A 12312-nucleotide genomic window follows, 5' to 3' on the forward strand; every position below is an offset into this window, starting at 1 on the left:
TCCTAGACTAGGATAGGATTAGCATTATAAGATAATGAACTCCCTTAGAAAAACATTTGCATGATCACTTTGTGGCTTCAAGACCTTTATGATCAGAAATGGTAACAAACAATGAATGACCACTTAAATAACACACTTTCAAGTTAGTGGTATCAAAATGGCGCTAATAGAAATGTTAACATGATCAAGTCCCCAACCTCAAGATCATTGGTTGTGTAGGAATCAAGGTGACGCTCTCATGTCTCAATTGATTTCTAGTCGACCCCAATAGGTTAGTGGTGACTCTCCAACTCACCTATAAATACTTAGGTTGTGTTAAGAATTTTCAAAATGAAATGTCCCAACGTCATGTGAGGTATGGACTTGAAAGAACCTGCGCCTAAATCAATGGACTGTTTGGCTTGCCTTTTGGGCAATACCCCTAAACTTGTTCTCTTTCGGACCATATTAGAAATTTAGGTCGTGACAAGAGCCAAAACATTTCTTGACATTGCTTGGATTTTGGGTCTTTGAAGTAATTTGTAAATATACTAAACAAATTGAAGATATCTTCCATGGAAATTCATAAAACAATGCGTAATTAGATTCCAGATGCTGCCCATATATTAGTTTTGAAGCTGTAATTGAAGCAGCGCAAGTTAGCACTGAAACATCCTATTTCTGCTATTACCCGCATTTAAGTTTGTGAGTCTATGTTATAATGGTCCGCCGATTGTCAATAAACATACCGGAAACAAAAGCTTTTAGGTTTAGATGAATGTGCAAAAAAAAAATGCCACGTTTCTGTTTAATAATAAATCTTGGTGATTCTTATCAAAAAGTCATATTCAATGTTTATCTTTGCCAACCTAACTGACTTGTTTTTAATAAGATTAATTGAATGTAGAGGTTGTGCCACTTAAGGTTACATGAAGATGTTGATTTTAGTAATGAAGCGAGAATGAAAAAAATAACTTTTTATTTTTTGGCTTGGTTTGTAGTAGACAAAGCACGTCCCAACTATTCAGAGTGTTTGATTTGATAACCTGAAGTTAAACAAGAAGAATGAGGATAGTCGGTCTAACTAGTGGAATAACATCTAGGAAGAGTATAGTCTCCAACCTTTTCAAGGCCCATGGTGTCCCTGCTGTTGAAGCTGACATCATTGCTCGTGTGTGTGTCTATATATATATATTGTGGATGCTTAAGTTATGATTATTGGTCCTATTGATTTCTTTGCCTAGTTAAGGTTTACTTTATATTCCTCAAGAATGTTCCCTTGTTCAGGTCTATTACAGTGATCTTTGAAAAGGATGTTTTGAGAGTTTTCCTGAAGTAGATGATTGTAAATCAATCACAATATGTATGTCAAATTCTGTCTAGAAATATGAAACCAAGGGGATGGTAGATGGTTTATTTTACATTCATTGAGCATGTCTACTATTGATTTCTTTCCTTCTTTAAGAGAAATATGAAAAGCAAGGGGATGTTCTTGAAGTTGGAATCTCCAACAAGGAGAAAATTGTGCAAACTTGAGAGTGCCGTTCTTTGAAAGATCTCACTTTCTTGATCGACTGGGTAAATGATGCTTTTGTTATTGGCTAAATATATTCATGATTTCCCTTTATGAGGCGATAGAGTATGTAACAATGGGCAGATAGTTTCGCTTGAGAGTACACATAAAATGCTGCAGGGAGTTACTCTTGTTCTAGCAAGTTTCAACGATTGTGTTGATCCATGTGGTGAGGATGACATCTTGCCACTTTACAGGACATGAGGACTGCATTTTCCTTCTTGGAATTCTTGAATTCCTTGTTGTGCTTGCAGGATGTATTAAAGAAAGGGACTGGCGAATGGAAATAAGTTGTTGCTGTGTTTGGGGAGGAGACTCTACAAGCTGATGGAGAAGTTGATAGCCCGCCAAATTGTCTTTTCTGATCTTGTAAAGCGTCAAGTTTTGAATAGGTAATGGTAAATCTGAACTAAACTTGCAGTTCTAGTTCTAGCTTCAAAATGGGGATTGAAGCATGCTAGACACAACAGCAAACTTACCATGCCTAAGTACAGATGCATACGATTCTGCTTGACTAGAGAAATTTCTTGCTCTAATGAAACAGGGGATAAATTCTAACATTGGAGTTCTTTTACACCCGTCATGGATGCAGTTGCTGTCTGCAATTTGTGATATCAGTCTGAATTTTTTCCACCTTCATTGCCTTGGTCATAGCTGAGTTATGATGCATCAATAGTTGCATCGAACTTCAAGATAAGAAACCTTCTAATCTTCTAATTCCCTGAAGCTTTCTGTGCTTACTTATGTTTAGGCTGTTGGCTCCTTTCATATCATCCGGCATCTTCTGAGAAATTTTGAAACTTTGGTTGAAAGGACATAAGGTTATTGTTCTTGACATCCCGTCATTGTTTGAGGCAAAGAAGGATAAGTGGACAAAGCCCATCGTTGTTGTCTGGGTTGATCCAGGAACTCAATCGCCGTCGTGTTCTGGCATTCATAAAATATCAGAAATTTGTCGCAAATGTCTTTAGTGCTAAACCAAGTAACTCAATAACAAAATGAGCAGCTCTCATCTTCATCGTGAACAGGATGCACGTGTTATCTGTGAGGACATCAGCATACACACATTAATACGCAGATATATTCGACTCGTATGCGATTGTTCCTGTGACTCGCCTATTATTGTCCAGTGAGTTTCTTTGTCAGGAAATAATTCTAGATATAGCTCATGAATCTAAAATACTGTCGCCTCTGATCAATCAACTCAAGTTTACATCTCTATTTCATTGACAAGTTCCACTTGTCGCGAGATCCTGTTATTGAACTCATAGATTTGTGTCGACCCCTTGGGCAGGCATATCATTGCTTGATTCGGATTCTGTTGGAGGTACTAACTAAGTCACCATGAATGTTGCGGCTCCAAACCTCTCTCGGATTGATGGCTATATCTACTAGGCATTTCGTGAAAGTAGAATTTTGTGTAAGAACTTGATCAACTCCCGGCAATGAATTTATTTGCTGTTTAAAAAGTAAAATAGTCTGTTTGAATCTAATTGTGCAATTACCTTGTTTGGTCTTCTCAATCAATTATGCATTCAAGATTTAATTAGAAGTTGTTATTGACATATTATTGGCCGTTTAGACACCCGAGTAAGATTGGTTTGCAAATCAGAGATATGAATGTGGGATACGCTAGATTAATTTAACCACCACGTCGATAAACGTACTTAATATCAGTCACTTGCTTAGCTCCTATCTACCTATAATTTTGAACTAATAGAGCTCTCCTTTCGTAGCTTTGCCTTTTCAATGGTGTCCATTTCTCTGAAGAATCGACTCTTCACTTATATTAAAGCATTCGAGCTTCTACACGGCGAACCACGCAAAAGTACGAGTATTGCTCGTGTGTAAATAAGTTGACATAGAGAGAGGAGAACCTGGAGGGCATGCTTGTAGCGCTTGCGCTTGTGAAGCTCTTTGACGATGCGGTTGAGCTGGTACTTGCGCACCGCGCCTCCTCCCTTTTTCCACTTGCAAGTCGTTACCACCCGCACTGCGCTTTGCGTACACCAGGCTCAGCAGCCTCTTCCCGAAAAATGTCTCCGCCTTTTCTCTTCGATGCCGTCCCTGAGGCGGAGGTGGAGACGGCCAACCGGCTTCCCACCACCGCAGCCTCCGCCAAGAAGTGGTTGACGGTATGATGGGATGCGCGTGTAGAGCGAAGCAGCATAGCATATGGAACACAGAGAGAAAACGAAGCAACACAGTCACTTCGAAGTTGCGGCCATGACTTAAAATCAAAGGAACCAGAAGCAAGACTAGCGAATTATATGCACATATCACGATCTGAGTATGAGATAAGCGTATAAGCGTTCAATTTCAGAAAGACAGCCTCTCGAATATATATGCGATCTCACTCGGTCGTTTTCACGAACTGTTAATGATCGGTTCAAACACAGAGCACAGAAGCATCATCGAAATGATGTACATACCTTGGAGATGCAGCTTCTGGCCACCAATGGTGATAGAACAGATAACCAAGTTCTTAGAGCTGTTGACTCCGATGATTGGCACCGGCGAAGAAGCTTCAAAGGAAGACTCGAACTCTTCGGATATCTCGGCCTCAAAACGGACTAGAACAGAACCAGACGATTCGGGAATGGCAAACGGCGTTGACCGGTGGCCCGAAATCAATGAAGGAAACATATAAGTGAGAGAAAATAGATGAGAGGAGCTCGTATCAATTCATTCTCGGTGGTTTTTGGCGATCTCTGTTCTCTGGTGCGGGTGCTCTGTTTCGTCTGCGAATGAGCTCGAGCGGCTGGGATGGCCAACAGTGACTGGAGGTGGTGGACGGTGGATTGATGGCGATGGAGAGAAAATCCAGAGGGAAAAATGGCCATCGTGTATTGCTTTGCTTCGCGCGGGTGCTCATTTCTTTGCTCCAACTGCTTCGCTCCTCTCCTCCGTCACGTGCGCGTCTGAGCTTTAGAGACGAAACAGAGAAGAAGAAGAAGAAGAAGAAGAAGAAGAAGAAGAAGAAGCAAAGAAGGAAAGAGGCCGGGCTTGTATATGAAGTCCTGTGGGCTTCAGTTCACTTCAATCAGACCTGGGCTGCCCGGATTGGGCCTCGCAAGTGATGGGCGTTATTGGACTGGTATAGGGTCGAACCTAAGGACTTTCCTCTTTTTTTTACCATTATTTATTTCTTAGTTTTTTTTTTTTTTGCGAAACTATATGCTTAATTTTGCCGGCAAAAATTCAGGTTTTAACATTAAGTTCTTTCAGACATATGAAGATAAAGAGCGAGAGAAAAGACAAGCCATGTAATTCTAAAATAGAAAAACATATGATTTTTAAATTCAACTAAATGATAGTACGACAAGAGGAATATTGTATGCTCTATCTTTTCGTGTTTCCATTACAAACTAAACACACAAAGGGTTACATTTATGATAGTGTCGCATAAGTATCTGACTACATGCATAACTCTTTATTTTTCAATGGCTTCCCAATCTTTTCCATCTTTTTGCCATTCTCTCGGAGTAGTGCAAGAACCACATGCTCTTCTCATCAATGATAAAGTTTCCCAACACAATGCCGATCAAAAACCCGACTCCAACGCCAATTAGCACAAATTTCCACTCTAAGTTGAATAGGGACTCTTTGCCAAATTTTTCATGGGGAAATGGTGGTAATGGTAAGTTATCCCCAACCTTTGTGCATTTTTTTGGCAAAGGACTTCCACATAACCCCTCATTCATGGTGAATGAATCGACTGAGAATGTGTTGAATTGACTGCCTTGTGGTACTGGTCCTGACAATTGATTATTAGAGACATTGAAAGATGAAAGAAATGTAAGTTGGGCTAGCTTTTGAGGGATCTCTCCGGAGAGCTTGTTTTGAGAAAGATCTAGAGATTCTAGTAATGTCAAATTTGCTAAGGATGGCGGAATGGAACCGGTCAGAACGTTGCTTGAAAGGTTAAGCAAAATAAGTGACTCCAAATCTCCAATGAGATCGGGTATGTGTCCTTCGAATTTGTTATTGGAGAAGTCAATTTGCATAAGTGCAAATGGAACCTTCGAGTATTCCCTTTCTATACCTTTATTCATCAATTTCATGTCATAAATCATAATATCTACACTGTTATTGATGGATTGACCAATAGTTGCCTGAGTGTTCATATATTCCAACAGTTCTTGCCTAGTTATCACTTCCATTGCATGGAAACTCTGCAATAGCTTGCAAGGAAGTTTGCCACTGAAACTATTATATGAAAGGTCAATGATATGCATATAGCTGAAGTTAAACTGGCTTCGATATGCTTCAATTGGACCATAGAGCTTATTGGATTTCAAGATAATAACTTTCAACTTGGTCAACTCCGATAGCCAAAAAGGGAACCCATCAAGAATTTGATTGTGAGCAAGGTTCAAATACTCTAGCTTTGTACAATTCGCCAAAGATCCTGGAATCGGCCCTTGTAATCGATTCTCTGAGAGGTCTATAACCTTCATCATACAGCCTTTTGGGTAAGCACGAGGAATCATGCCCACAAGTTCATTTTTCCTAAGATTTAGAAACGTCAAATAATCCATATTTCCCACACATGAAGGAATTGTGCCATTCAAACTATTGTTGGACAAATCGAGAATGACGAGGAATCTGCCACTACAAATAGATTGAATTTCTCCAACGAGGAAGTTGTAGGAGATATTATAGTAATTGACTGATGGAGGAGGACTAGGGAGTTCTGTTTTGAGCCGGTTAGAACTAATGTCAAGTCCAATCAACTTGGGTAGTGGTAGATTGATTTGATTATTTTCAAAGCCAGTTAGAAAATTTTGGGAAAGAAACATACAGAGCAAGGATTCTCTGCTACCATTCCACATCCACATAGGAATACTCCCTCTGATTTTGTTGTCTGGAAGATATATAACCTCTAATATGCCTGGGTAGCCTAAAAACTTGGGGAACTCATGTAAGTTGCATGACTCTAAATATAAATTGGAAAGTTTTGGAAGAGTGGCATTGATCTCAGCCTTGCTGACAAAAGATATGTTGTTGAAGGACAAATTTAGTATTCTCAATTTCTTGAGTTTGTGTAAATCCACAGTGCCACTCAAATTATTCCTAGAAAGATCAAGAAATTCAAGATCCTTGAGTTCCCATAATGAGTTTGGAAATTCACCTTGCAAATTGTTGTTATAAAGTCGAAGCGAAACCAACTGAGTCAAGTTCTCAAATGAATATGTAATAGGACCGCTGAACTGACAATCTGCCAAATGTAATAAATACAAAGATGGTGAGTTTGGCGATTGATTGAATCTCAACATTTCATTTTTTTTCTTGTTAAAGAACATTGCTATTAGATGAACTATTACCTCCAAGGTTCAAATTGGTGAGTTTCGCCAAGTTGACAAACCAATGCCCATTACCACCGCTAAAATTATTGTAACTGAGATCTAGATATGATAGATGGGTAAGATTGGCAAAGAAAGCAGGGATTTGACCATGAAAGTTATTCCATAGTAAATCTAAATGAGCAAGCTGAGAAAGATTGGCCATTGAAGTGGGAAGTAAACCTGAGAAATTACAGTCATGAATTGATAATTCATTCAAGAAAACAAGGTTTCCGATCGAAATAGGTATTTCCCCAGAAAAATTCGTTCCCCCAAGAGACAAGAATTTGAGGGGATTGCCCCAATGTAAGTCGGGAATAAAACCAGAAAGGTAGAAATTGAAGCTAATGTCGAGGGTTTCCAAGTTTGGTAGCTGAAAGATGCTCACCGGAAATTCTCCATGCAGCCAACAACCTCCAAGCTTAAGTGACTTCAAAGATGAGAAGTTTGCAAGTACATGAGGGAATGGTGATGACATGTTTATAAAAGAGAGATCAAGTTCTTTAAGCATAGTTAAGTTTTGAATAAAGTTGTCTATGTTGGGCATCTTAAGAATATTCCCCCAATAAAAACTAAGAGACTCCTCGAGATCCGACCCAAGACTCAAATCAAGAGAAACTAATTTGGAGAGCCGTGAAATATCTGAAGGGACTTTTCCCGATAAGTGTGAGACAGAGAGATTAAGGTAATGTAACTGAGAAAGATTGCCAAAGCCGTATGGGATTGAGGAAGAGTTGAAGTCATTCCAAGCAAGATTAAGCGATTCCAAGTGGAGTAGGTGAAAGAGGCTAGTGTTAGAAGATAAAGTACCAAAGAGACAGCCGTGGCTAAGGTCTAGGCCTATCACATGACCAATGGCCTCATCACACTTGATACCATCCCATGAGCAGCAATCTCCATGTCCATCTAGTGACCATGATTCAAACTTTGGGCAAACACACAGAGGAGCTGTTCTGTTGATTTTGAAACTTTGCTTAAATTCCATTAGGGCTGAGCTCTCATTTGGATGGCATAGTGGCTTAGCAAGTGGAGTATGAATCATCACGAGAAAGACAATCCATGTACAAAACATGTAGAACAACGAGGGTGCCATATTTTTGTTTCGTTATTCTGCTTTTTGGTAGAGTTGGTTTCCAGTAGAGAAGCTTTTTATAGATAGTGAGAAGCAATTCGGTTGTGGAAATTTCATTGGCCATTCAAGCACCATACTCATCTGAAAAGACACTTGACTTTGATTGAAGAAAGAGTCATAATAGAAATTAAATATCCATTAGACTGGTGCTATACATGGCCAAAGTCGTAGGATGTGGATTGACGGAAAAAATCATTTCTCAGCACGGGGTTGTTCTCATAATTTCGTCTGGATTTTTTTTTTTGGTCAATAATTTCGTCTAGAGTTGAACTCGTGTTAAATGGTTTGACCAAAAGAATGGCCCCACGTGGCGTCGCGATTGGGACAAAAAGAAGCCTTGAAAATCTTCCAAGTCTTCCACTAGTTGAGAATCTAAAGTTGCCACTTCAACATTGACATCATGGAAAATGCATAAGAACCAATTTGACTATAATCTAAGCGTGACTCTTAATAGTTAATGCACTTAACTGGGTCTTGGGAAAATATTCTTTTCAGAGCAATAGGAAATTACGTTATTTTTCAAGATTTTTGCCCATATTTTATATTGACAAACTTAAGTCACTCTACAGTTCTTAGGAATATTCTTAATCCTCCAATCACAAAAGAAAAGATCATAATTATCGATTGAAAATGTTTTCAGATTACATATATCATCACCTTGTTTCATATTAAAACTTATGACAAATTTTACATGATTAGATGAATGAAGAAGAAGCATAAATCTCATTGGAACTATAAAAGCTCCGATGCACAATAAACGCATCAAAGGCAGAAATATGGCCCTAAGACACGGCCTCACATTAGAATTAGCCTATAATGTTACCCATTTACACATTGAAATGGATTCCATGTCTGTTATTCAAGTGATTACTTGCACTCATAGGCATAATTTACTGACGAAACTCCTTTTGGCTGAATGCTAGAAATTGCTTGCAGAGTTGTGGAGATACAAAATTGAGCACGTATATAGAAAAGCATGTGGTTACACGGATGCCTTAGTCTGCTTGGAAAGGAACAACGTCTGCAATTTGCTATTTATTTCTCCGTTCCAGATGTTGTTAGAGACCTTTCGTATAATGACTCCGCTGAGAGTGCATATCTTTCAGACAATGTAAGTAGACTTGTTTCGTATATTTAATTACATTATTCATCGAAAAAGAGAGAAGAAGAAAGTGCTTTGTCTCAAGTGTATGGGTATTCATCATTCCTCTTTTCTTTTTTAAACATCTTTCAGCCATTATCGCGCCAAAAAGTAATTTTGATGTGGGAATATTCGATTTCATTCTCCACTCTTATTATGTAACGACAATAGCATTTGGTCTGCACGGTGCCAGTTTACTTGAAATAACATATTTGAAAATAATTAGTATTTATTTATTTCAGCATGGAAGCTTATATTGCACTGTGCAATTGGAGACGTAAATTATATAACTAACTTTATGCGATGTTGCCTATAGGACTTGAATTGCTTAGGGTTTGGTTGCTCGTTCGTACTCTTCCAGATATCTAACTAAAACTCTCGGCACAGGGTTGTTCACATAATTTCGTCTAGAGTTGGACTCATGTCAAACGGTTTGGCCAAAGAGGGTCCTGCAAATCACGTAGTCGACTTAGTCGTGCTTTCGGTTCAAATGGGCAAAGACTCCTCTCTCGAGCTTTTCTCTACTTAGGAGGATTGGGAAGCTTCGTTTGGACAGAGCTTTTACAACCTCCGATTGTGAACATTATAGTTCTCTTGGTCAAAAAGAAAAGAGCACAAAATAGTTATGTCAAAGGCGTGTGAGTTTAAAATGGAATCTTTCATGTTTTACACGAAAAGAGCAAAATTGAGAGACGCGTGAAAAGACTTTTCCCCACCATTTTAGGTTGACAAATCGGAGTCATTAAGTAAAACAAAAAAAAAATCAATCATTGATTTGAAATATTTTCTATTTTTATATATTGTCACCTCGTTTTTTTTTTTTTTATATTAATAATAATAAAATATGCACCATTACAATGAATTATGAATTGGCATAAATCTCTTGGGAATTATAGAAGTTTTGACGTACAGTGAACACATCGTGGCAGAAATGTGGCTATGTGATGTCCTTAGACTAGAAGTAGCCAATAAGGTTGCACATTCACATATAGGAACTGATGTTATGTCTGTTATTCAAGCAATTATAAATACTTACAGGCATATTTATAGATGGAACTTCTTTTGGCTGATTGCTGGAACTTCTCACAGAGCTGTGGGAATGCAAAATTGATCACATATTCAGAGAAGCAGATGGTTGCACGAATGCTCTCTCTCTCTCTCTCTCTCTCTCTCTGTAAAGAATCCACAATCAACGTGGGATACCTTACTTATAATCAATCATACTATTTGTGTATGTCTTGCCATAGACTTTTTAACGTATTGCTCGAGTCTCCTTGCTTTTTTGTGTTGTTGAAGTAATATTAAAAGTTATAAGCAAATAAGCATTTTTTTTTTCAAAAGGGAAGGGAATGGTCACAAATCCACAAGAGACAAATTAGGTCGATTCTCGTGCATGTCGTGATTAATGGTTCATATCACGTAGTTAGTACTCTTAAATGGCATCTCGCAATTTTTCCACGACCAACTTTGAGAGACAACCGAAAAGGCTTTTGCCTATCTTTCAAGTCAACAAACGGAGTTATTCTCCAATCCTAGGAGTAGGAGTAGCCCTCAAATCACAAAAAGAAAAGATCATAATCATTGATAAAAAAAAAAAATTCAAATTTCATATGTCATCACTGTTTTATCTAAATAAGGGATGCATTATACACGATTATGATAATATTGCAAATAAACATAAATACCTTGGAAATGATAGAAGCTTTGATAGAAGGTGAACACATTAAAGCTGATTAAAAAGATTAGTGGTGGTAGACATGTGCAATTGAGGTCTAGGCCAATGATGCGACTGTTGAATTTGTCACATTCCACACCCTCTCCTGATCATTAATCTCAATTTCCATCCAGCGACAATCATGATTCTGGTTAATGATAAACGGAAGGAGTATTCACTTGTTTGGTTTCGAAAGACTCCTCTTAAATCATATCAAGGCCGAGCTCTCATCATGACACATTGGATTAGCAAAGCATGACGGACCATCGAAATGAAAAATGAACCAAGTATAAAAGCATGTACACTAATGACGGTGACATAATATTGTTGTCTTTTATTATTTATTTATTATATATATTTTTTTGTGTTTGTACTAGAGCACGTATGTGATAGAAGAGCCGAAGGAGAGTTTTTTTTTTTAATTTTTTTTTATATAGTCGAAAATACGATCGATAGTGATTTACTTAACCAAGTTTGGTGCATAAACATCAAGAGCATCAGCACATAATGGATCAAATAGAGCAGGCAGGGGGTTTGTTACCCAATTACTAGGGAGGCTATTTGTTCTTTGACTATCAACACATAATAGATCAAATAGAGCCGGAGGAGATTGTGATGCCATAGCTTTTATGGGGAGCAATTTTTGAGGATAGGAATTATGGGGCTTCTTATTAGCCACTCCAATTAATTATTTATTAATTCTTCAGTTGTTGTCTCAAATAACCTACCTCCAATTAGATCAAAGGGGCAAATTTAATTTGCATATGAAATTGGACGCGAGATATCGCTTGATATAAACAAGTGAAAAAGTTAGATATCTTTATTAACCACTCCAATTAATTTTGGGGCTTCTTATTAACCCCTCCAATTAATTCTTTATTAGTTCTTCAGTTGTAGTCTCAAATAACCTACCTCCAATTAGATCAAAGGGGCAAATTTAATTTGCATACAAAATTTGACTCGAGATATCACTTGATATAAACTAGTGAAAAAGTTAGATATCTTTATTAACCACTCCAATCAATTCTGGGGCTTCTTATTAACCACCCCAATTAATTCTTTATTAATTCTTTAGTTGTAGTATCAAATAACCTACCTCCAATTAGATCAAACGGGTAAATTTAATTTGCATATGAAATTTGACTCGAAATATCACATCACTTGATATAAACAAGTGAAAAAGTTAGATTTCTTTATTAACCACTCCAATTAATTGTGGGGCTGTCTTTCTGAAATTGAATGCTTATACGTTTATCTCATACTCAGATCGTGATATGTGCATATAATTCGCTAGTATTGCTTCTGGTTCCTTTGATTTTTAAGTCATGGCCGCGACTTCGAAGTGACTGTGTTGCTTCGTTTTCTCTCTGTGTTCCGTATGGCCCCTGAGCATTTTGGTTGGGTGTATGTGTGGTAGCCAGTGGACGT

General features: G+C 38.0%; 1 pseudogene; it reads left to right on the forward strand.

Moving 5' to 3' along the window:
* The first annotated feature begins 1044 nt into the window (after window positions 1-1044).
* Window positions 1045-12312, forward strand: part of LOC120286268 — a 69303-nt pseudogene continuing 58035 nt past the window's right edge.

The sequence above is a fragment of the Eucalyptus grandis genome, chromosome 5, assembly GCF_016545825.1.
Source record: "Eucalyptus grandis isolate ANBG69807.140 chromosome 5, ASM1654582v1, whole genome shotgun sequence".
Classification (NCBI taxonomy): Eukaryota; Viridiplantae; Streptophyta; class Magnoliopsida; order Myrtales; family Myrtaceae; genus Eucalyptus; species Eucalyptus grandis.